The sequence below is a fragment of the Numida meleagris genome, chromosome 19 (assembly GCF_002078875.1).
Source record: "Numida meleagris isolate 19003 breed g44 Domestic line chromosome 19, NumMel1.0, whole genome shotgun sequence".
NCBI lineage: Eukaryota > Metazoa > Chordata > Aves > Galliformes > Numididae > Numida > Numida meleagris.
The window spans coordinates 3069347-3094899 of record NC_034427.1 but is presented as its reverse complement, the minus strand read 5'-3'; the positions used below and the strand labels follow the sequence as shown (position 1 = coordinate 3094899).

Genomic DNA, 25553 nt, shown 5'->3' with positions numbered 1-25553 from the left:
ATGGGGCCTGGGAAAGCCACAGTTTCCTCCAGCTACACCCTCAAAGTAAATCAAGGGCATCAAGTTCAGAGGAACAAATTCTATTTTGCTTGCTTTCAATAAAAAGGAGAGTCGTCTCTCCTCCCCTTCTCACCCCAAACAACAGTCTTGGCAGCAACGCATATTTTTTTCACGAAGGATAATGCAGGAGCAGCTCTCATTCACTCCAGCAAATCCTCTTTAATCCCTGGACTTGTATCGTTTGCTGACTAGACTGAGAAATTTGGCTGCATCTAATCCTTCGGCTTCTGAAGAAAAATGGCTTATTTAAATATTTAGCTGCACTTTGTCAATATCAGTGGGGCAGGGGTGATGGATGACAGCAATTATGCTGGGTGCATCTCCATTAACATGCCACTTTTTCCAGGTACGGAGTCTGCCTCTCGTATGGTTTGTTTAATGATCAGGACTGAAAAGGAATTTTAATGACCCCTGAGCAGCTCACATTGGTTTGAGGATGGACGTTATTTAGTGGTGTGCAAGCTGGTGAGTCGGGATGAGAACTGCATTAGACATCTACTCTGCAAGCAAGTTTTCTCCATACTTCCTGACCCCTAATTTAGAGGTCCAATTAGAGGTTCAGCCATGAAAATTTAAGTAGCTCCCAGTGCTATTCAACAGAGCTGTGCAGCAGACACAAGGCTGGGCAGGTGCAAGCACTCATGGCTTTTCTGCATGCCAGAGGAAGTGAGCTAAGCACAAATTTGAAGCCCTCCCTTATTTTCCATCCTGGTCATTATCACCATTGACTTTTATTATATTTATTTATGTTATAGTGGATCTAGTCCTACCTCACTGACTATTGTAACGGTAAATACAGAAGAGACCACGGAACAATGACAACAGTTGTCACACTAACTTGAGTCTGACATGCAGTTCTCTTTCCCAAGACCCAACTCATTTGCCTTCCTGTCAGGGCCAGGGGTCCAGTTCCTGCTACCTCTCTCTATTTGCTATTCATAAGCTTTTTCCGTGCAGGTGAATTTATTTCACTGCTATTTGGGAGATTAATTTTTGCTTTTTCATAAGCTCCTGTGTGTACATAGGCCCCACAAGAACTTTTCCCTCTTGGCCAGAACAGCACACAAGAAAGAAATGATTGTTCTGGATGGATTCGTGCATGTTAAAATTACTGCGCAATCCATCAGGTAAAGTGTGCTAATCTGGTAAGCCCCAGATCCCTTCTGTGCTTTGGGTGCATGTGGCATAAACCAAGTGAGTTCGGCTGGATGCCCAGAGGACAGATAAAAGCAAGTGATATCCTTGCATATAATAGCATTATCTATGGGCAACCTTTTAAAAATGCATATTATTAAATTGAAATAGTGAGAGCGCTCCTGACCGCTAATAGGGCAGTAATGAGGGATGCCCACAGAAATGTGCCCTCCTCCCTCAGCACTCCTTGGGGCTGGAGCAAGGAAGGGCAGCTCAGTGTCCCCTCTGTCTTTTGGATGGGGGAAAAAGAAATGCTTTTACCCAAGGGCAGAAAAAAATAAAGAAATCTATTCAAAAACTGCTTCCTCACAAATACAGGCTGCACCGACACGTTTTTCCTATCTGTTTCTTCTGCTGTGAGACATTATTTGCATTGGAAAGACCCCGGTACAGAAGGTGTGATGGGCATCTTTAATCAGTCAGCCCACAGACCTGACCTCTGTTCTCCGTTACAGCCTTCGCTGAAAGAAACATACAGAGGCCAGCTTAAAAATAATTAAAGGCAGATCACAGAAGGGATCCACACAGCACTGCCATCTATTAGCAGAAATGATGGATGCTTTGTATTAACCTTGTCATAGTTGTAGCTCTCCTCGCAGCCTAAGAAGCAGCTGTGTGAGTGATCCAGTGAGGTTACCTCCTGCAAATTGCATTAATAATTCACTTGTCTGAGTGAGCAAATCTCTCCTCGCCAGGCTGAGGGCTGGGCTGATCTCATGCTTCAGGGTTCAGCCACATGCTCCTCCAGACAAAGCTGGAGAAGATAACGTGGGGGAAAGCCATCACCTTTCCTGGGCTGAGTACAGCATCCCAGTGCTGCCCATCTCATGGGATGGCAGAAACCAAAGCCATCCACAGCCCCAGGGATTTGCAGCCTGCGGATGCGCCGGAGCTGGCAGTCATTACATTTCAGGAGCAGGAGATGGACCACTCAGCCCTGACAGCACCAGGCCTCACAGCTGGCAATAGCATGCAGCTTGTGAATGCTTTGTTGACCACAGAATAGAGCAGAAGAGCAAAGGGATGTAGGACTGACAGATCTATTAGTTTCACCTCTCACCACCTATTAATTGCCTATGAGCAGATCGCCAAACCCTCAGGCTTGTTTGTTACTCTGAAGTATTCAAGTATTTTCTACAATCTGGCTCTGCCCGTGCAGTTACAGCTGCCTGGTGCCACGTCACGGACACCCAGTAGGGTCAGTAGCATGTCCCCCACGCCAGCCTTACTGCAAACCCAAGAATGCCCACTAAAAAGCCACATTTATTGTGTTAATACATAGGCAAGCATATAGTTAGTAAGTATTCCTGGTCAGAACCCCCCTCAGGTTCACTGCTGCAGGCACTAATGGTGACAGCATCATGGTGCTGTGCAAACGCTATCAAGACTGTGATGCTGTTTCAAATGTATGCACTCCTCTGCTGAATGTTAGCACTTTTCTGTTCACGGCAATCTGTAAAGTGTTAAATTTCCTTGTCTTTCGCCTACCTACACAGTCCAATTTGGAGTTACCTGCTAGCAGTAATTTAATACACGACTGAGATTTCGTACCTTTTTTTACGTCTGGAGCAGTCATTTGACAGCATGTGAGGTGGGAGCTGAGCACAGCTGAGACTGAGCAGTGCTGAGGTCCGAGTTAAACGGGGGTGGCAGCAGCAGGGAATCTGGGAAGATTCAGAAGCAGTTGCAATTACACAAGCACAGGGATATCTGACACAAACGCGGTTTCTTATCATCCCACACCAAGTCTCCCTGCTGGGTTTGCCCTGCAAGCACAGAGACACTCAGGGATCAGGGAGCACAGATTTGGAGTTTTAACACCAAAGAGGAAGAATCGCATGGCTTTAACCAGTAACAGCTTAGCATGACTGGAACTGCAACTGCTGAGGCATTCCAGTGGCACCATACAGCTGTGACACCACCCAACCAAGGCATGACACTGAGTTCTCCATACAACAGCAAATCCAGAGCAGAATCTGATCCAATTTCTCATGGTGAGAGTAAGTCCAGTGAAATACCTCCTGCTTCTGAAGCACATAAAGCAGGCAGTGGGGGAGCAGGTGGCTTTTCCCAGCAGTTCCAAAGCCATCCAGCAACTCATTTGTTCAGGCTCTCTGAGTTTGAAGGACACAGGGAGTGAAGACAAACCTGCACGTCTGTTTATTCAGCAAGGCAAGCATCGAAGCCATGGTGGAACTCTTCAACGCAGAAAGGCTCCAAAGCTACACATTCCTCATTTCTAGCTTTGCTAGGAACTTACTGGACTGATGGAGTCCTTGCCCACAGCTGGCCAAATCTGGGCAACTCTGAAAATGGGCATCTATTTTTGCTCAGTCTTGTTAAAAGATCTGCACCTCAATATGAGTGTTGTGGACTTGGGAATCTATTTTCTACAGCTTCTTATTTGAAGGAAACTATGCTCACTCTCATCTCTCTTTAGAATAAACTTTTTTTTTTATAGGGGAGAACTCCTTCAAAGGTTTCCTATTCAGCCAACAGTTTGGAGCACCAGCTTCCTGTTCATTTGTAACACAGATCATGAGCCACTGTCATCTTGGTACCAATAACTTTGCACAGTTTTATTGTACAGAGCTCTTGACCCTATTGAACTTAGCTCCAGATTCATCATATGAAGGAAAGTATAAGACAACAGCTTAAAAGGGAGCTCAAGAACTGCCAGCATATTATTCATTCACTGAAATGAAAATACTAATGACTTTTTTTCCAAGAAAGCCTGATGGTTACTTACAGGTACACTTAAAAGGGAGAGTGAGGTGAAAAGCCAGCAGAACTTATGGTCCTGTCGACATCAGTGGGAAAATAGCACCAAGTAGAACTGCCCAAAGCTCTTCAGCAAAAGCAGTTTCAGGAATAGGCATTCACATTACAAACACTGCAGCAATGACAGAAGGATCTCACAGACGTGGTGTTCGTAATTTGAATTGTGGTGCGAGCACGGCGTATGAAGGCTTCAACAAATACATGTCAGAGCTCTAATTTAGACCTTTCATTCTCACTTGGAAATCAAGAAAAAAATGATGTTTGTTCTCTCTCCGGCTGCTCCCAGGTACCTTGCAACCAGCCCGCTATTTTTAATAAGCAAACGTACATTTTTGGCACAGGAAGTTCTGAATGGAGCGCTGTTCAGAATAGCAAACAAATACAAGCATCTTCTGCAATAACCAGAGGGAAAGTTTAGCAACCACCAGTCTGACTTCAAGCATCTTTAACAGCCAGAGTAACCTCTGTAGCACAGGGTTGACTTTCGAGGGGCAGAAAGAAGGCTGCTAACTATTTCAGAGCTACTTGTCTGGTGGAAACAAGAAACAGAGGCATCCAGAAGCAGGTGGGCAGGTTCCCTGATTGTGTAGCGAACATGAAGTCTCATTCCTCACCATTAAGACCAAGCACCACCAACAGCCAAGCCCCCTCCTCCACAGCCATTTCCTCTGTCCACTAGGAGATGACCATGGCTTTCCAAACCATGGAAGAAATCCCACTGGAACATGCTCAATGGCTGCAAGCGTCTCCTATCATCTAGCAGAGCAGCATGAGGAGCTTTTAGGCCTGGCTGCCCCTACTTAGTTGACTGCTGAATCATTTCCATGAAGGATAATCTGGCCTTGCACACATGGGATGGCTGCAGGCAGAATTCCATCTGCATCTGTAGGGAGAAGCTACGCATTCCTGCTGCATATGATTTTCTAGCATGTGTTGGCTTCTTCTTCAGTGGTAGATGTGCATGAGCTCAAGCTCACCTGCAATCCCAAGTAAATGTGCTGGAAGAAAATCTGGGCACAAACTTGGGCTGGGCTGTGTGAAGCAAGGCTGCATATGAATAAAACAAACCCATTTGTTGTCCTGCATTAAACTCTAGGCGATTTCAGTGGAGCTTGACTCAATATGGGGCTTCATCAAACCCACAGTTCAGGGCAAGTGTGGCAGAAATACATACAAGGAAGCCTGCAAGGCAGAATGATGGACTTTGTCTTGGGTAAGAAATACACAGGGTGCACTCTGCAGAGGAATGGATGTAAATTATTATTAGAAAACACTACCAGCTTGTTTACAAGGAATGTTACCTAGATTAAGTCAATATTTCTCTTTTTTTGTCAAGCTCTCCTATAAATGCAAACAAATCCGTTTTCTATCCCTTAGCTTTCAAAAAAAGCAACCAGATAGCATCTGAAAGTGCCAGTTTTCAAAGCGCAAATGCAAAAAATAAAACATCCCTTATTTTGTTGTTGAAATGAATGCAAAACAAAAATTCTGTAGCCTCAGACCGTCCTTCGTGTTTCACCAGAAACACAAGGTTGGCCTCCACTCGTCACAAATGACAACTGCTCTGCAGCAAAGCCTGCCTGGGTTAGCACAGGGGAGCTCTCACAGCTTGATGTGCAGAAGGGTTAATTAATGCTCTCTGTGATCTGTGATTAAATTTATCCTAGAGAATCACTCTACCTGACATGAGTAGGGCCATTTTTTATGCAGTCTCATGTAAGGGAACAGAATTACAATGGATACCTTCCTTTTGCTTCAGTAAGGTAAGGTAAGTAATGAAGGGAGTTGTTTTTTGTTAGACAATCAGGAGGTGCAGCAATAACTCTTGTCAGCAGCCAGAAAGTTCTGGAGGTATATTGGTTTCCTGAGCCATCTGAAATAAATCCTGGGGGGTAATTACAGAACAGAGAGGTACGACATAAATCCTGTTTAATTGACAAGAAGAAGAAAAAAAGAAATGTGACTGAGTTTTGTTCCTCCTGCTGCTCTCCACAGGTTGTTCTTAATGTCTTTGGGACGTCTGGAAACCAGAGAGGGCCAGAGGCAGAAATCAACATCTTAACATGGAGCTACCTCAATGCAAAGCTCACGTGGGAAAGCCTCCATCTCAATCTTCTCTAATGAACTCTCAAGGAAGGCTGGCAGAGTAGAAAACTGCTATCAGCCTAGATCGTGCTTCTATGATTCTATGATCGTCCCACCCCAGCACAGCCCCACTGACATGCACACTGTCCTCCAGATCAGTGAGTTTTCCAGCTGTGCCCTCCAGGCATGAAGGGGGCTGGAAGGAAATGGCTTGAGATCTGTTTCATTTTGCTGTGCAGAAATCAGCATTTTAAGACAAACTCCTCGGAAGCAGGAAAAAGCCATGTGCCACCTCCCCTCATCCATCAGTTTGTAGTTAATTTAATGCTGGAAGGAGCAGCACACCCTGGGAGCAGGACAGCTAACTCCATCCTTGCTGCCGCCACTAACTTCTTTTGCATGCTACCCTTTAGGGAAGCTGGCAATATCACTACTTCTGGAGCTTGCTGAAGGTGGGCTCAGCAAACAGGGGACCTGAGGTCAGCATCCGTCTGCAGTGAGCACAACCACTGTGCCAGCTGCCAGCTGTTGAAGCAGCGCATTGTCACCTTGCTGGAGAAGCCCAGGATGAGCGATAGCAGGGGCCGAGTCTATGACCCCCAGCACAGTAAAATGTCTCCATCCTGAGATATAGAAGTTGCTCACAGTAACCAGGCTGTAGCCTTGGAGCTGAAGAAAATGGGATTGCATTTATTAAGCCAGTGTAATCCACTAAGATTGATTTGACACAAACCTGGTAGAGAAGCAGCAAGCTGCAACAAGCCTCCTATGTAGGCACCACAGTTTGGGTTCAGCTCCTTTCAACCAAGGGAGCAGAATGGGACTGGAGACACACAGCAAGGTCCCAGGGCACAGCTGCCATGGCTGTGAGGCGGTGGTTCTGCTTTCTGTGAAGCTTCGAGAAGCTTCTTTGCATACAGACTGCTGATGCACCTCCATGAGGTGCTCAGAGCATGCTGCCCACATATCTCCACTTTGGTGGTGCAACAGCTGCCCATTTGTCAGTCATGCTCTAATCTGATCCTTTTGATTACTGCTATTTGCTGTACAGCTCTGCCAGCGGCTGGCTGTGATGATAAGCTGTTACCCTGTGCTGTCCTGTGGACAAAGCAGTGAGGGCAGGGTGATGAAGGGCCCCTTTGCCCTCTGCTTGCTCTCTCTGCTCCCGCCTCCATCCCTTCCTTCCCCATCTGACCTACAAAGATTGGTCAGACACAAAGGATAGGAATGCACATTTCCATTGCTGCCATACAGGCTCCATTTACAGACATACAAAGCAGAAAAAGTCCTTTAAATACATCACCATGGAAGCTGGGATAAGAAATAAAACCTGCTGACACTGGTACTGACCTGTAACCACTGGGACCCAGCAGAGCCCTCTACTCAACTTGCAGCTCAGCAGCCCATGGAAAACCATCCAGCTTTAAATGGCAGCCTAGCACTGGGCTCATACAAATGTGTTTTAACCAGCTTGGTTCCATAGGCAGTTTATTAGAGAAGAGACTGCATAATGACAGTTATACTTCCCTAAGCACTACAGAGATGGATCCAGCGGCATGCTAGAGAGCAATGCAGCGTGCCTCATAGCCCTCAGCTGCTGATGGGCACACTAAGGCAGAAAGAGAGACAGCCACGTGATTATATCCATCCAAATCATTTGAGAAGGAAAGAGGGGTTTCTGCATAGGCCCATCAAATGTGCAAGCCGTGGGATTGCTCTTCTTCATCAGGCCACTTCACACCACTCTGAATCACACTGAAACTATGAACCAGAAAGCTGATCTGCGGAGAGAATTAGTAATCAGTGAATACGGGTCTGAGAATTACCACCTGAGGCTTCAAGACCATCCCTGGCAGTCACTGGCACTTGTGTAATCAATCATTTAAATCCATCAAGGTTTGCTAAATATCCACTCTCCTGAGCAAGACAGAAAAGAGATTTCAGAGGACCCTCCATCCTGTGCATGACTTTCTGGAGCCAACCCTGCAGACATGCAACATTCAGTTTGCTGCAGCACAGCACCACAAAGCTGCAAAGCAAAATGTCACCACACCTTGATGCCACACTGCTTGCAACTGTCCTTGCCTCTTCCCTTCTCCCCCTGAGAGATGCAAGCCAGGTATCCATAAATCCAGATCTGTGTGTTGTTACAACATAGACATGTGAGCAGACTTCTTTCTCCAGGGCTGTGCAGAGAAGTGCTAGGAACAGCTGCCACTCGTTTTTGTTACTTCTACCAAGGAAGGTTTACTTGTGGAGCTTAAGAAGAAGAGAAAACAAATGGCAGGAAGAAAACGTCTGGAGCAGCAACCATTAAATCCTCCCCATATATTTTTTTCTTTTGTTCTTTGATGGCCAGATTTGAAACTGCAACATAAAGGGGAAATCTTGTATCCTTTCCACCAAAGTCAGTGGGAATACTTAGGAGCTTAAGTGCTAAACAGAAGAGGGATGGAGCCCAGCAAGGGCCGCAGAGCTAGCACATCAATTCTGCCCCTCTCTGTTTCTCCTCTTGGTGTGACGCAGTGAGACAAGAATGTGCTTACTGTGGCAACCCCAGTTCTCTTCCGCCTTTCACTTACAGACCCCAGTTCACAACAAGCAGATTCATTTTAGTTTCCCCACGTGGGTTGACTCTTTTTCCTCTCATTTGCATTTTCAGACCCGGCATCAGCTGCTGCTGGGTTTAGAGGAGGATCTGATTCCCAGCGCAGCCATGGCACCCAGGGACAGAAGCTCCTGTCTGGGAACCTGGAGGGAAATCCCACCCCCTGCACCCAACCTCGAATCAGACAGATCTGCGACAGCACTGGCCTCAGGGTTTTCATTACAAGCCATTGTCAGATTAAAACCATTCCACCCACTCTCATTTTCCTTTAGTTGTATATATATTGCTGTATCTAGACTGTGCCAACGTAGTTCTGTCTTCTTTTGTGAACAGACACAAGTTTCATCTTCTGCTGATTCCTGTAGCACCCTCGTTCCTTTTCAGTTTGCTCTCTCCCATCTTTCCTTTCATCTCAGCTTTATTCACTTCTCTATTCCCTTTTCACTGTACTTTCATTTTTTTTATGTGCCTTCCTCGGTGAGAGCCTTGTTCTGAAAGCACACTCCTGACGCTGTGTACTCTGGGAAGTTATATTAGCCTGCATTCTTTTGGTAATGCCAATGCTTTTAAAGAGGCAGCCTCATTTTCATTAAAGCAATTTGCATTGCATTACCTACATTTGCATTCAAATGCGCTTATCTGGATCCTAAAACATAGGTGTATTTGGGAGCAGATTAACAGTATGTTTGTAAGTACTTTAAAATACAGCAATCATAAAAATTCCAGCAGCTTTGGGAAATAGTCTTGCTGGCTTCTGCTGCCTGGGCTCTGCGCTCCTCTGTGCACCAGGGGTCCCAAACTGTTTGTGATAATGGAACGAGCCATTTAAAAGAGCTGTAGCAGTGGTGATCATATGGTTTCCAGTGAATTAAGCAGAGTCACTTAAATTTGATTATCCCTCTCTCAGTTAGTGTACCTAAAAGTGTTGGGGAAATGTTATCCGGCATCCTGCTCCTCCCATTAAAGCATTTTGTGAGTCCAGCTTTCAAACATGGTTGACAAAATTAGAGCCTTTATTGCTGCCTTTATATGTCCTCCCTCCATTCCTAGGCTATCGAGAATGGAGCTTACAATGGCCATACTTGTTTTAGTCATTCCTATTTACATGCAACAACCAAAACCTTTCAAAACATCAACAACAACAAAGGATAGCAAGACCAATTTCCTAGATATTATCATCTGTCAAATTTTGTACAAGTCAAAAGAGACAATTAAGTCTAAATGCCAACCTATTCTCAGCACTCCAGCTGAGCTGTAACTCCTTTTGAGCATCCCTTAAAAATACACATCTCTAAGGCCCAGACACAAAAATTTAAACAAATAGCAAGTTTGGGATGCTTCAGAGAAAGACAAGACTACACAAGCAATGCTGTTATCTGTACAGGGGCCAAGGAGTTTAACACATGGACCTTCTAACCACCAACAGGTAAGCTTGCATGATGCTGAACATAGTTTAATGGGAACCCAGCTTGGTATGGGGTCTCAGACAGCATGACTGCTTTCTCTGGTTTAAGAACATCTATGAGATTGCTGCAGTCAATTACATTATTTTGTTGATGAGTGGAAAGGTGACAGTGCTTCTCTTTGCTGTTCTGTGCTTTTCATGCCAGAAGCAGAGGGGATAAAAATATAATAAAAGACAGAGGAGGGAGTCCAGTGTGTGTGTGCTGCATGAAGCAAGCACAGCATGGATGCTCAGAGCTCTGTCCCCACATCCCCAGCCACGCTCACAGTGTGCTGGAGATGCTGGGCAGTGCTGGGACAAGGACACACACACACAGCCACTGGAAAGTGCTGCGGGACAGGGAGCAGACAGGAGAACATGGGAAGGCAGAAAGCTGGAGCGTAACCAATTTCAAACTGAGATGGATGATGCTCTCTGCTTGTGCAAGGCACAAGGAAAAAAATATCAAAGATTAATTTGTGAAGGCCCAGCAGGAACTGTTCATGCTGAGGATTGGGGTGGAAATAAAGCATGTAAAAGTACAGTTTTACTGTGATAAAGGAAAGCCAATAAATCAAAGCATATTAGCAAATATCAGATGTATGAATAAATTGGCAGAGCCATTACATTATACCAGTTCCACGTAGATGAATGCAGATTGAGCAAAGTTCTTTTCTGCAAGGGATTTGCCGGTCACCAAGTTTAAGTCACATGTTTTCCCGAGGGGGAAAAAACCAAACAGCTTTCATCCCTTAGCCAGCAAGCACGTGAAGCTGTGGTGGGCCAGAGGAAATGGCTGAAGGTCACCAACCCCCCCGGCTGTGCTGTGCCATGTCCAGTGGCTGAGATCAGGTGCTGCAGCCACAGCACACGGCTTTTTCCCAGGAGCAAGCAGGCAGAGACAGAAACAGTGCAGGAATACAAAGCTCCTGCTGCAGCTGAATGAGACAAAGCCATCTTCCCTTCAACTTCCTGTTAAAGAATCAACTATCTAAAGCATAGGTGTGTGGCATCTGTGAGGAGAAGCTGTTTAAGGGTATCTTTTTCTAGAAGCAAAACTACTACAGAGACAATGCAAAACGAAGCATTTAGAAGTCCCTGTTCTACCCTTTCACAGTATTGTTTATTTAAGGTTGATTTTTGTTTCCAAAAATGCTGACTCTCTTCTTATGGGAGTTCTATTAATTATGCTTATAATGTTATTTTAGGAGGAACATCATCTTTCCTATAATAAAAAACCACTTGATCAAATAAAGGTGTTTCAATCCTCCATAGGCTGAACTGATAAAGAGAAGATGCTCCATCCATGCCTTGTTTTAGACAGAGGGAGTGAAAAACATGTGAACTTCCAGCTGCTTTTTTGCTATCTATTTCAATAACGATAATGAGTGGGAACTTTCAGAAGAGGTAGTGTTCTGTCCTTTGGGAGAAGAGAAAGACTGAAGTTTGCTACTTCTTGGATTTATTTTGTAAGCCCCAAGGTACCAGAATATGGTAGTCACTTCTCAAAATCTCAGCTTTGAACTCCTGCCAAAGCATCTCCAAGGGGAGCGTGCTGCAAACAGGATAAGGAGAAGTGCTGTGAAGTCTTGCTAACTTTTATTAGGAAACATGCAGAGCTCTACAGCCTTGTCCCAGAATGCTACAGAAGGGAGCTCAGTGGTTAGGGAACAACGCTGGGACTCGAGACTAATTTCCAGGTTTCTCAGAATCCTCACGTAACCCAATAGAAGCCACGCAGCTCACTGAGCCTCAGTTTCCATTACAGAAGCGTCTCAAGAACAACTAAGAAGTTTATGAGCTGTTCAAAAGCTGTATTGAAAAAGACCTTGTACAAAGTTAATTGGAAGCGTCACTGTAACTGCGTGCTGGTGTTACTGCAGAACACCAACATACTTCTCAACGGGAAAAAGACAAAATTTCCTTCCTCCTCGAGCAGCAGTCAGGAGTATTTCTGGACCTCCTTCTGCACCGTGGCCTGGCCCCTAGAGACAGCCTGAGCTGACCCATTCAGAACCGAGGGCAGTGTTCCACAACGTGTTAGCAGTACAATCACACACAAAACCATAGGATTTCAGCGCAGTGTTGTAGGGAGAATAGGGTAAACCTTTTCCCCTGTGCACAAAATGCAGATGATTGCTCCTGTCTGCAAAAAGCAACTGTGAATATATCATCCCAGAAGGTTGTATTTATTTTCTGATAGCCCGGAAGAGAGCTCAGGAAAGCTATCGAGAGCTCCCCAGGGCCCAGACTCACCTCACGTGATATCAGCCTTGTGAATTGTTGGTGAAAACCACTCAGGCTCCTTCAGCAGTCAGTGCAGGAGAGGCACACACCTGCCTGGCCATGCTCACGTTGCCCCAGCATCAGGAGGGGCTTGAAGCTGGTGCCTGACCTGGGCTTCCTGATGTCTCTCACACAGGGCAGCCTCCTTTTCCATTCTACGCCATTCCTGTGACAAAGATGAGGAAATGAGAGCTCGGGGTAAGAATACTGCAAATTTCCCTTTTCCAGCTACGTGAGTTACACGGGAGGCTGAGTTGCCTGCAGCAAGCCTGTCTGAGTTGATATCCACAGGTATGGTCGGGGAACACTGCAGTTCAACTTGCTTCTGTTTCTTTTAGTGCTGACATTCAGCACAGGAAGAGTTCAGACTATTTACGGCACTTTTAAACAAATTTTGGCAGGATTCACATGTAAATCTCTCCTGAAAGCAAGTTCAGTTTGTAGTTAACACTACCTGTGAGCTGAGCTTGTTTTCAAGGACTTTACTGCAGCCTGTTCACTTCCAAGGCCATTTCAGAGAATTCACCTTTGAACATCTGACACAAAGTGGTGTAACACCATAGGATCAAGAGTTATTCAGCTGAGATGAGCATCCTCTTCATTTGCAAAGAATCATTGCATTTCCAGCTCTGTGCATGCACTAAAATATCTTTCTTCCCTCGGTATTTACCACTTGGCCTGCACCATTTAACTTGCTGGCAGAGAGAAACAACCCTTAATACCCAGAATGGAATCTTCTCCTTGGAGATCAATAAATGGGAAAATAGAGATTGAGACTGAGACACGGGTGGGTGCCTGGTAAGCCCCCTGCAGCCCTTACCCACCATCACAGGACGATGTCATGCATCGGCAGGGCTTGGGAGTGCTCCTGTGGGAAGGCAACTGCTCACTTGCACAACAGCCCTGCTTTATTGCTGCTTCCTCCCCCTCCTTTTATATCTCTCTAAAGCACCACTTCAGCCTTTAGAACAAACAAGTATATTTTTAAAATAGCCAGTGCACTTTGCCTTCACCCAGTGGCTCTCATTTGTTGTGCAGTAAACTTTGCAGATCGTTCGTAATTTCCTCAGAGAAAATGTAATTCCTGCTTTCAAATGTTTCCTGTTATTTTTTTTTCACTGGACTTAGGGCTGCTTGGGCAAAATGGCATCCAGACCTGTGGCCTTACAGAGGTTGGGTGGGGAGGAGGAAGCTGTTCACCTGGGATCAGTACCGGGAAAGGCATCTTCCCAGAAACTGCCTTGGATGGAGCCAATTACATTTTCCTTGCACTGGGCATATGCTCACTGCATATTAAGAAGTGTGCTCACGATTCTTCATCCTATCCATCCCCCCTGTCACTGCAGGCAGCTGTGGTTATCTCATCCCATCCCATACCTTGTGTCTGCAGCTTGAATTTCAGCCTCTGGTACCTCCCACTATCCTCAGCAAATCCTACCCAGCTGGATTCAACCCTCAGATCAGCTTCTTTTGGTATGTGATACATCACGATCACTGCCAAAACAGGGATGCTGATTTAACCAAAGTCAGGGCTCTCTGTGGACACACAAGGTGCCCATCACCACGCTGAGCGCAGCCCAGTTCAGAAAGTTTTGCTGAGCCAACAATTGCTGCAGAGCAGAGGGCAGGTCCTGTCCTGGTGGCCCTGAAAGCATCTGTGATCTAAAATAGCCAAAAATGGATTTTCTCAAGCTTCCACTGAATGAAACTAAACATTGTTCTTAAGGACAACTGTTGCTCAAATCAAAAGCTGCACAATTTGGGAAATGCAGGAACTTCCTACAGGAATACTGTTACCACAATTGCTTGTAGGCATGCTATCCATTTTTAATCATCTTTGTCATGCTGCCTACTTCACAAACCTCACACAGTGGAACTGAGGCCATGGCAGAGCCCATCTGGAGAGCCTCAGACACTTGCACCTCATCCATTCTGTTCTTCTGGAAGCACCCTGGGTTGAGGAGAAGCCCCATAACCAAACCTCAGCAGTGTTGTGTTTTTAACAAAACCCCTCAGATGTGAGGACTTCTCCTTTTTACTGCCTTGGCCAAAGCTGAGTTGGTACAGAGAGAAGGAGTTAATGCCTCCTGGCTCTGAAGGTCAAATATCAAGACAATAACTTCCTTAGTATCTCCACATTTGAGAGACAATTATGGATTATTTTTTTTTTAGGAATTAAAGAAAAAAAGTTTCTAACCAAAGCAAAAACATTATATTTTTAAGAAGTCCCAAAATCTAAAATACGCAGAGGAGAGAGTAGATTTTTTTTTTTCCCCTCCATTTTGGTGTTGGCTCAATGCTATTTGTACTGCCTCATTTAAAAGATCAAGCAGAAAAAAATAAATCACTTTGAGGGAAAGTTCAAAACAGTAAAGCATTTTAAAACATCAGAATATTCTGATTTCTAATGAATAATTCTGCATCAATTGAATAGTTTGGCACAGATTTTTAAAGCATCAGCTTCTGCAGAAATGGAAATCTGCTTTATTTTTTTTGTGCGTTCTGAATAAAAAAAATGTTCAGTTGCCAGCTAAGGACACTGCTCTCAGTGCTCCAGTACATACTGTCATTCTTCACAGGACACCAATCTTCTTGCTACACATTTTAGATCGTACACACTTCATAAATGAACAAAAACCTGTAGTGTTGTTTCCAAAGTCTGCTTCACAGGGACTTATCATTTGCAAGAAATGAACTTTATACGTTTCAAACCTCACATAGGCATCACCCCCATAGGGTGGGCAGCAAAGCCTCCAAGAGGGCAAGACTATGAGCAAATGGAAGCACAACACTGATATTCCAGTATTGTATCAAAAGTGATCTCTCTCCCATGAGATATCATCCTGAAGTTGGCCTCTTAATACTCTAAGAGATCTTATGGTCAAAGTGGCCAACTTGGAACAAAATGGTTCTGAACCATGGGCTCCCAACCAAATTCCAGTTGTGCCTTATTGCATTCTACTTTTCTATAGCACGTTGTTCCGTTAAGTCAAAGAAATTTGTTTTCATTCTTTGTCCTAAATTGCTTATCATGCTTCTAAGTGATCTTAGATAATTGCTATGATTCCTCTTAGCCATGCTCCAGAGGGAAGATAACCAATTCTTGTATATTTTTAGTGTAAATCATGAGTAATTCCCCTGAAGTCAAGAGTGCATAAAAGCAAAGTGAGAAGACAATTAAGTCCTGCTGTTTCCAAAGTGCTTTGGAATCTCTGGGAATAAGAAGGTGCTATATAAATCTGAGATATTATTATATTATTTATTACTGTATAACAAATCCGTGTAGCAGAGTAACACGTGTACACAGTCTAAATAGCAGACACAGGTCGGTAGGTTCTCCATATGTCTATTTGTTCTCTCTCTAGAGAGCTATGCCCTGTATAACAAGAAATGAGTAGCAAAATAAAAATGTATAAGGGCCAATAAAAATAAGCTGTTTTTTAGCCCTTATAACTGAACAGTTTGTTACAATGGCATCTTCAGTTAATACTTCAATTTTTTTTCTTGCTTCACAAGTCCACAGAGTAATGATGAACCACAACAGAAAGCTTTGGTGCTAATTTCCAAACGCCTGAGTCAGCCACTTATCTTCATTTATCCCCTTCTGCCGGAATCTTGTTTAAGAACTAAATAACAACCATAAGAACAACGAAAAACCACTGCAATTTTATAATCCTAAAATAAATAGATCCCCCCTCTCTCCCTGAGTTTTGCTGGAAATTAAACCATGTCACACTATTCTCATGCATTTTCCTATTATTGCCTTTATCCTTGGCTACAGTTAGTGCCAGCAGTCATATTGGTTTTAACGTTAAAGTAATAAGAGCTCATATTAAAGAAACTAAATTATGCTTTGTTTAAAGATTACAGAATGCCAAGCCCAACAGATCATTCCTTTCACAGTAGCTTGCAGATCACTGCCTGTCCCTGTGGTATCAAGTCTCATTTTCTAGAGCAGAAACCAACCTGTAACTCTGCTTTCCTATGGAACATCCACCATCCAGCCCAGGACTTCTCAGTGCTCTGAGCTGGCAGCAGACACTGTGGGTGCCCTGTGTTATCGCTGGGGGATGGTTGGAAGCCTTCCATCACGCTGCTCAGGGACCTGATGACTTTTCAATGTTTCAAAGAACAAGGGTTCTAAAACTTTATGACTCTCTTGATGTCCTCCACCAAACTCATACCACTATGTCAATGTCTTTCACATGCTGAGGCTCAGTAACCTGTCCTTTGTTAAGACAGTTTATGCAAATGATCTTGGTCATTCAAATTGCCAAAAAAGCCAACCTGGGTGCCAGAGACACTGATGTGCAGATGAGACAGTGCAGACACCCCAGCTTTCTGGATGATGCAGGCACTGAGCCAAACAAATATAAGAGAAATGCTGATGTACAAAGGCTATGAGACACACAAGTGATTAACTTTGTGTAACAAAACAGCTCAGATTCTGTCTGATTATTTGGAGCAGTCTGAATCCAGTGAATATTTGGCCTGCCACACTATATTCAGGAGAGTCAAATAACCTCTGGGATGTTTTTTCCCTGTGCCCTGCACTTCTGCATGTCTTAATATGAGCTGTGCTTTCTGGAAATAGCTTCAATTTTGCATTCTGTTCAGATAACAGCAGAGGAGACATACGCTGTGCTGACAGGAAAGAGATTGTTGGAGTCACTCTCAAAGCTGGAAAAGAAAACAGCAGCAGCAGAAGAGGAAGATGGTCCCCTAAGAAGAACTTGCCCCATTAGAGCCTGAACAGATATGTAATATTCTTGGTTACAATTTGTTCCTCATTTGAAATCATAAAGCACAAGTTTTATGCTACTGTCCATCACTGTACCATCTCATCCCCTGCCTCTCTACACAGAGGCAGCTTTCAAAGCCCTGTCTCCAGTGGTGCTCCTTCCCACTGGAATCTCTCCAGCCTGGTGCAGCTCTGGACATGTTGTGCAGGAGTGAAAAATTCATCAATGGCTCCATTAGTCTCCAGTATTTTCTGATCTCTCCTGTGTGATATGTCATTGGACAGCTTCTTCTGAAGAGGAATAATTTTCTCCTCTCCTCTACATAACATGTTTTGTTACGCAGTGCTGCCTGAGTTCAGAAGAACTGACGTCCCAGCGGCACTGAGCCACCTAAACCTTCAATCGAATTTGTATATCAAAGTGATGGCCAAGTACAACACTGGCCAATTGTCGTCACAACCTTTCCACCAAGGAACTATGTGCTCCACATACCTTGAATATTGAATAAGAGGAACTTGGAAATAAGTCAAAGGATGGATCACTAAGTCACCAGCATTTGAGACAACAGCTATTGCGTGGAAATGGTAAGACAGAGAAGCATGCTGGCATTAACAGAAAAGTTCAAAGGATTTTCAATCTGGCCCAATGTGAACTTTATCATGTTTCCAGAGGTGACCTCTCAAAGTTTCTTGTTTCCTGATCGTTTTCATTCCACTGGAAAAAAACTGAGGCTCAAATATTCCTGTTTTTTTTTTTTTTTAAAAAAAAAAAAGCAGCTGCACCAGGTTTGGCTACCCAATGAAAAGGGAATTTAAATTTGAACTGTTTTAAATACCGCATTTTATGATATGTCTCTGACAACGCACTGTCTTTCTACAGAGTCTTCTGAGTGTGATCCTTAAATCCCTTTTCATAAATAAAGCCATCTGTCTCTTTTGAACTATAGTAGCTCTAATTTAAAAAGTCAGTATTTGCCAATGTCTACAACTCATTAGCCCCAAAGCTGTGAAAAACTTCCATGTCTGATGCACCATTCAGTAGAGTCTGGCAATTGCTATGCTTTTAATATTGTGCCCATCAGCTGTAAACACCTGATTTATGAAAGATGAGTTGAGCTGTGGATGTAAGATAAAAAAAACCTTAACTCAACCACTTGTCCTCTAATGAAAAAAAAAAAAAAAGAATCACACTCAAGGATCTACCTGAATATAAGTGCTATAGCAGATAAATATTTACTTCACTTCTACGCATGCTGTTAGCTTCTCTTACAATAAGAAACAGATAGAGAGAATAATCCTAAATAAAAGAGATTTGCCTCTGACTACACCGTACTGACAGGGCTTCTGGAGGCACGGCAGGTTCTGTAGAAGAGAGGACTCTGGAAGAGGTGGCTGGTTGGCAGCAGGAAGCTTGGCAGATGGAGAACAAAGGAAAATGTCTAACTGGGAGCAATTTTCTTCCATTAAGTTGCATTTTTCCAACAATACATACCCCAAATCACTGCGATGCTTAATTGTCAAAATCAAAATGGATAAGGACGTTTTGGTGACAGAAATATTCTCTGGTGTAAGACATTCTCTGAGGAGCTGAAGCACTGACTGTCACGCAAGGCACCTTCCCCCTGCCTGCTCACCGCTCTTTGAAGTAAAGCAGCAACCCAATCTGCATTTCTTTGAACCAAAGTAGCTGCGCAAAGAGGATCGCAGAGCTAATGCTTTTGCAGACCAGACAAGATGACTGAAAATAAGAAAAATAGGTGGGAGGAAAAGACACATATGCAATGATTTTAATATATTATATGTAGCGGAGAACTCTTCTAAAATGAGATTTCAGCAACATGACTCTGTGACATAAATTCACAAGACCCTGCACACTTACAACTTAGAAGCAAGTTTCAAAAAACCTTGGTAAATGTGTTGAAAGAGAAAATAAATCCGAACCCTCCTGCTGGGGGAGCGGGAGCCAGAAGGTCTGTGTTTTGATGAAATACAACAAAATATGGAACAGATTCCCAGCGAGATTAACAAGATCTGAACACATTAATGAGTGGTCTGCTGAGCTGGACTATGTTATGCGAGTTTTTAAGAGAAATAGCTTTTTCCTTCTTAACTTCCCAAACATCTGCAGCTTGGAATTGATGCTGACATACAATAGCATCGTCGTCCCAGGAAGAGGCCTGAGGTGTAGATATCATTTCTTTCACCTCTTCTGAAAAGTTGCAGAGGAATTTCTTAAGTAGAAAATAAACCTGCTCTGAAATAGGGATAATCCCAACAGCCAAAGCCCACTGGAAGATAAAGAAAGACCCTTCTTGATTTCAAAGGACTTCGAATGATACCCTAAATGGGCTTATGAAGGCTCTCTGAAGACGTGGAGAATCACAAAAGGAGCACATGCACATGGTACATGCAGGGAGGAGATTAGCTATCAGCTCCCTCTAATAGACAACTGCCAGCAGCCCTGGTGGACCTTATGGAGGCTTAAAGCAATCCTTATCATGCTGCCAGGATGCAGCTGGGCAGAGCTGCTCCTGCCTTGGAGATGGGCAGGTTTTAGCAGAGAAGAAAGGTGTTCAAAATAGTCTCCCTTCTTAACCTCCTCTCACTCACTGCTCTCCGTTTTCCCATTCTCTTTAACACCTATTAGATTAGATTCCCTTTTTCACCAGGAAACAAAGGTTTTTAATCAGGAAATTTGGAATTCAAAAAGCAACTGCATGTCCACATTCTTTCTCAGCAAGCCATCCCAACTCCAGGGCTGACCATGTATGCAATGACAGGCTTCTAAGAAAGGAAGGGAGCGTACTGAGTGTATTACAAAAGGTTACAGGCCTCAATTTAGCACCAGATTTCTGGGCTAGATCCTCTTTATTTTGATTAACTAAGATTACTTTCCTAGCACTGGGTAAAATACTGACATGAGTTAAACCTCATTGAAACCAAATTGTACAACCCGATTTAAGGCAGTCGCAGTGGACCTGTGGTTGGCCAAAGCTGCCCCATGTTACAGCCACATGGGCTGATTCATGAAGGAACTGAGGAATGGACCTGAAGGACATCACCAAGGGTGCAGTAAGGTTACAGACGGTGACCAGTGGGATTGGCACTTGCTGGAGAATCTAAAAGCAAAATATGAGAAAGCAAAGAAGCATCAGAGACAATCAGAAAAATACCAGGGAGGGAGACCTCAAAAATATCTGGAAGGGAAGCTGGTACTGTGGGGATTCAGGCTCATAAACTGTCAGATACCGCTGATCTGTATGGTTATTACAAATAAGAATACCAGGGTCACCTTGTTACAAGCCAACTGTCTCAGAGTCAAAGAAGAAGGAAACTAACTTGTAAAAAGCAAAATGTTTCTTTCCCTAGATTTGGTAAAAATCTTTTTATCTGGCATTGCTGTTAGCAAGGGAAAAGATGAGGTGTGGATGAGCCTCCTGGTTGCTGAACCCACAAGTCCAGGACAGATAAGCAAAGTACCACTCATCCATCACTTACAGCACAACAGCAAGGAAGGGGGGCTCGAGCTGCCCACCCATGCTGTGCCTCTTCTGTATGTCTCCCTATCTCTAGGGCTGTTAATAGAGCACCTTTCAAAGGCAGAGGATTCTCCTCAGAAATAGGAAGATAATGAGCCTTTTTCCACTCAACATTGCATTTAGATAGAAAAACAAAATAAATAATGCTGTCAAGATTTCTAACAAATACATTATAAAGGGCACTAGGACATTTGTATAAAGAACAGAAACGGACCTGCAGTAGAAAACACACTTTACTTTTATGACTTCAACTTTAAGACATGAAAGGCACCTCATTAGTGATTAGAGGGATACAGATGAGCCATAACAGTCTCTATATCCTTATAAATTATATACAAGGAGAGCTAAAAGACAGCAAATTACAGGCTCTGGGTTTGTGCTACTTCTTTCCTCTTCACCTCTTTCTTTCTCAGTTTTCCAGCTCTGAGAAGGCACTTAAAACTTGTATTGACCAGCTTAGTCAAATAACTAGCTAATTCAAGTGCATGGTGCAGACAGTTGGCCTGGTCTGGAGTGCGATACCCAGCCCCAAAGACCTGCAAGGAGCCTGACATTCGCAGGGGGCTGGCACCATTAGCACCAGAGTGCTGCCAGTCCCATTGGTGTGGTGCTGGCTTACCTCTCTTGAAGGGCCCCCACTTGGACAGTTTTCTACCACCTGAAAAATGGTTTCATTATGGAGCTGGCAGCCTGGGAACACGATGCACTGTATTCCTCCGAGACGTCCTGCTGCAAGACAAGCTCCAACCACTGCCTCACTGAGCTCTGCTGCAACGGGGATGTGTGCTGGGACACTGGGGTTGCACTCTGAAAAAAAAAAAAAGTTTTATGCTTTCTATAAGCATTTTAATTCTGGGGTGGCTTTGTTCCTCCTGCTTTATTTCCTAATTTCTAATGCAGAAGACTATTAGCTGAAGTAATTCTATTTATGGCATTCTAAACCAACGCTTGTATTTCCTGGCAGAGGCAGCAAAGAGCGCACGTACAGCCTGTTACTTCTGACAGACAAGTGATGTAATTAACTCATTAAGTCACAGTAACTCAGTCTCCTTGGATCATTTGTTCTTATGCAAAAAGACAGCTTAGTCCTCAAAGAATTCACCTCCCTGTGTACAGGAAGGAAGTGAAGAAGGAAGAGGGGCAGATGAGGAGGTGAAGCAAAATGAAACAGCTTCCTCAAGGTCACAAGAAGTGTGCAGGACCACACAGCTGAGCTCAGCACTGGATGCCATCTCAGGGACCTGGTGCCAAGCAAACACTGCCTCCCATAATCAGACAACCACACACTGCACATCAGGAGGCAAACCACCAGTTCCTTTCAAGTTAGGAAAAAGGTGGCGGTGACTTCTGGCCCTGGCTGCTCCAACAGCTGAAATTTTGACTTGCCTCTTCAGAACAGGGCTCACAGAGAAGTTTTTGTGATTTCTTTGTGGTGATTTCTGCCTCCAGCAGAGCAGCTGAGGAAGGAGCAGGTCTCATACTCACCCTATTGCTGTGATGAAGCAGGAGGAGAGCAGCTGAGCACTTCCCACCAGCTGTGGGGCCCTGACTCAAGAGCAGGAGCCCCATCCCCCGGAGGCTCTATCATCCTTCTCCCTTCTCATGGTACTTCAAGTGCACAGGTTCTCCAGACTGAGTGAAAAAAACAAGGGGTCAAAAAGGAAACAAATACATTAAGCATATTGCTGAGTTGCCACAGCAATTAATTTGACTGGTAATTAAAGAAGAAAGCAATTTTCTTTGTTCTTCACATGGTTTCCTCGACAGGTGAAGGAGAGGGAGGAAGAGGCAAAACGACCTCCTGTAGAAAGTGCCAGGGTGTCTCGTTTTGCCCCTAAGCACATCATGGTCATCCCAGCCCTGCTGCAGCCCACTGCCAGCACCCCTGCACTTGCAGCCTATTTTGTCTCCACCCCAGAGGCTGTGCAGGGTGAGGAACAGGAGTCTCATGGTTAACCTGCATCTCTGGAGGCAGCTCAGTGCTCATCTGAGTCCCTGCTGCAAGATAAAGGGAAACAGCACAGAAAGAGAAAGCTCTTCCCAATCCAGGGGCTTTGCCTAAGGTTCAGAGACAAGCGATTGCTGCTGAAGAGTGGGCAAACCCAGTAAGAAAGCCAGGGTGGGTAAATCTAGGAATATTACCCAGAACATTCTTTCTAACCATGGCGGCTCAAAGTAGAGAAGCAGCACGCACACTTATGCATCAGTCACCAGCTGTGTTTTTTGGGAGGTCCTGTGACTATTAACCATGTTACAGAAGTCCTGAGGCCAATGTAATACAGCACAGCAAGGCAGTCTGGAAAACCTCACAATCTCGCATTACATTCTGCAGTTTCCTTGGGCTGCAGATGACACACAGGCACCCAGACTAAGGTCAATGGATCTCCAGGGCTTCTCAAAAGCCGCCGTTCAATAGGCACCTCTTGATTTTGGAGCCGCCTTGTTCACTGTCTTGCTGTGCAATGCTCTCTTTATAGAGTTCTTACCTTGGGGGAAACAGGTTTTATTGCAAAGTCAAAAGGTAATTTTTACATAGACTCCATTACCTGTTTATAATTAAAACCATAAAATCCCTTTGTAGGAGGCTTAATAACTTCCCCCCACACCAGAAGAGGTTTTCATAAAAAGACTCATTAGAAGTACTCATAGCTAATGCTGAAAAATGAGGAGAAATATGTAAAGTTATTAGGACTTATTTCAGCATTTTAAAAAAGGCATTTTTTCCCCATTCACTTTTATAGCTCAAAGGGATACAAAAATGGCAGCCAGCCTTAGCTTTTGTGGTCCTCCTCCCCTCCCTTTTCTCTGTTCCAGAAGTTGGCGTGCCTACATTTGAGGCTTACCAGCACCATGAGGAGCAGTTGTGATGTCTGGCCACGAGACAGCTCCAGGAGGTTTGAGTCCAGCAGTTCCCAGCAGCTGCTCCATGCCCACTTTGCTCATCTTGATCCCAACAGCACAAAGCAGCACAAAGGGAATGTGAGCAGCATGCGCAATTTCTCTGAAGCCTTCCATCAGCTGGTACCTTGCAGCTGAAAGATAGTTTTGGTATCTGAAGGCTACCAATATTTATACATATATAACACAACAAAAAGCACAGTAATGACAGCAGAGCAACATGGTCCTAGGCAGCAGCAAGCGAGGATTTGCTCAAATGCAAAAGCTGTGGGCACAGAAATAAAGGAAAGAAGCTGCTTGCCTTCAGAAGGCCTTGGGTACTCAGGGATCTCCAGCAAGATACCCTTGTCTCCACTGCCAACCCTTAAATGAGGTCTGGGAAGGGGTGGATTCTGGCTCTACCCCTTCATCACTGCATGCACCTGAGCTCCCCTGGGTTGGCCCTGCCTTCCCACCAGGTGCTCAATCACTGGTTCAAGCTATGACTTAGTATTTCTGCTACATATGTATACCCTTGAAGGGATTTAAAATATACAGATGTAGATCAAAATTGCTGGTTTGTCTTTGTGATAACAACTGAATCATAGGAATGAGGATGCAGAGGGTTACCATAGCTTGGCTATCAACTGATCACATGCTAAGCTGCATAACTCAAATGTCTGAAAGAGAATGCTTCTTCCTTCCTTCCTTAGGTAAGCCCACAGAAAATTTCAGAGCCTTTCTGCATGGTCACTGACTGCACTTGCAGCTGTCACTCTCTTCAATGCAAGATCTGTTCATCTGCGTGATAGAACAAAAGCAGGTTCACTGTGCATTTTCTTGAGTAAAATCAGCCTAATGGTTATAGAGAAGATTATTCTCCAGGCATCCTCAAGCTGCATCCAGGCAAGATTCTTGCTCATTGCGTGAGTAAGAAATGCTGCCACATCAGCCAAACTCAGGTTTCTGCAGCCTCCTGCTCCTCGGTACTTCCCATTATGGTGGGAAGAAAAAGAAGCAAAAAGATGAGAAATTTTTTAACATGCAAGAATTGCCCCAAAGAGTCAAGACTTTTGTGGTTGTAACAATAAGTCAGAAGGATCTTAGTACAGGAATTAGAAAAAAAACAATTTGATTACACTCTCATTCCGAACTGATCCTGAGCCAGCCCTTGTCCTTGGAGAGTGCTGTTGGTCCTTCTCCATCTTTGAAGAATAAAAAGCAAGGAAAACTACAACAAAAACTTAGAAACTATATGGCAGAAAGAAATCTAAGAGAAACCTCAAGCAAGGATTCTAAGAACACTCGTGGATATCACACAAGCAGTTTGAGCCACATGCATCATGACCTACAGGTATCTCAAACAGAGACTGAACAAGCCCTACCCCACAATTATCTTTAGGTTTTCTGTTTCATTGTCCCTTCAAACAACCTTATCTCCAGCTCAGATTTCCAGCTCATGTTTTTTCTTTTTCCCTTGCCCTAAATAACACATCCTCATCACCACAAGCACTTGGTAATGTCACCTTGGCAGCAAATTATGTGTGCAAATGAGATAAAATTGGATAACTTAAGTGCTAGCACAGTGGAGGTCAGTCCCTGCTCATGCCAAGTTCATGGGTTAATAGGCAAGTGTCACTGTTCTACCCTCCCACACAGGAGTGGATCTATTTAGAGTCTGAGGAAGCCCAGTCTCTTGGGAGCCTGGCATAAAACATACACTGCCTTTAATAGAAACAGAATGAGCAGAGCCACTCTTGAAACTCAGGGTGTTTGAAACCATCATCTGGGGAACAACAAGCTCTGAATTCTTCCCCTGCTCACAGGCCAATCACTATATAGCCCTATTTAACTACGGAATTGTATCTTTTTTCATCCTTCCTAGGTAATCACTGATTTTCTTAAATTTGCCTTCTCTGCTTGCAATCATGTCCAATC

General features: G+C 44.2%; 1 long non-coding RNA gene across 2 annotated transcripts in view; it reads right to left on the bottom strand.

Annotated features, from left to right (window-relative positions):
• Positions 1-23769, bottom strand: part of LOC110408476 — a 30808-nt gene extending 7039 nt beyond the window's left edge. The window contains exons 1-4 of one of the 2 annotated variants that reach the window (XR_002444360.1): positions 23582-23769; positions 22224-22370; positions 21358-21545; positions 12429-12624 (exon numbers count right to left, since the gene is read on the bottom strand). This is a non-coding gene — a long non-coding RNA (uncharacterized LOC110408476). Of the gene's footprint in view, positions 1-12428; positions 12625-19599; positions 20319-21357; positions 21546-22223; positions 22371-23581 lie in introns of those variants that run through there. The other variant, XR_002444361.1, reaches the window with a different exon arrangement.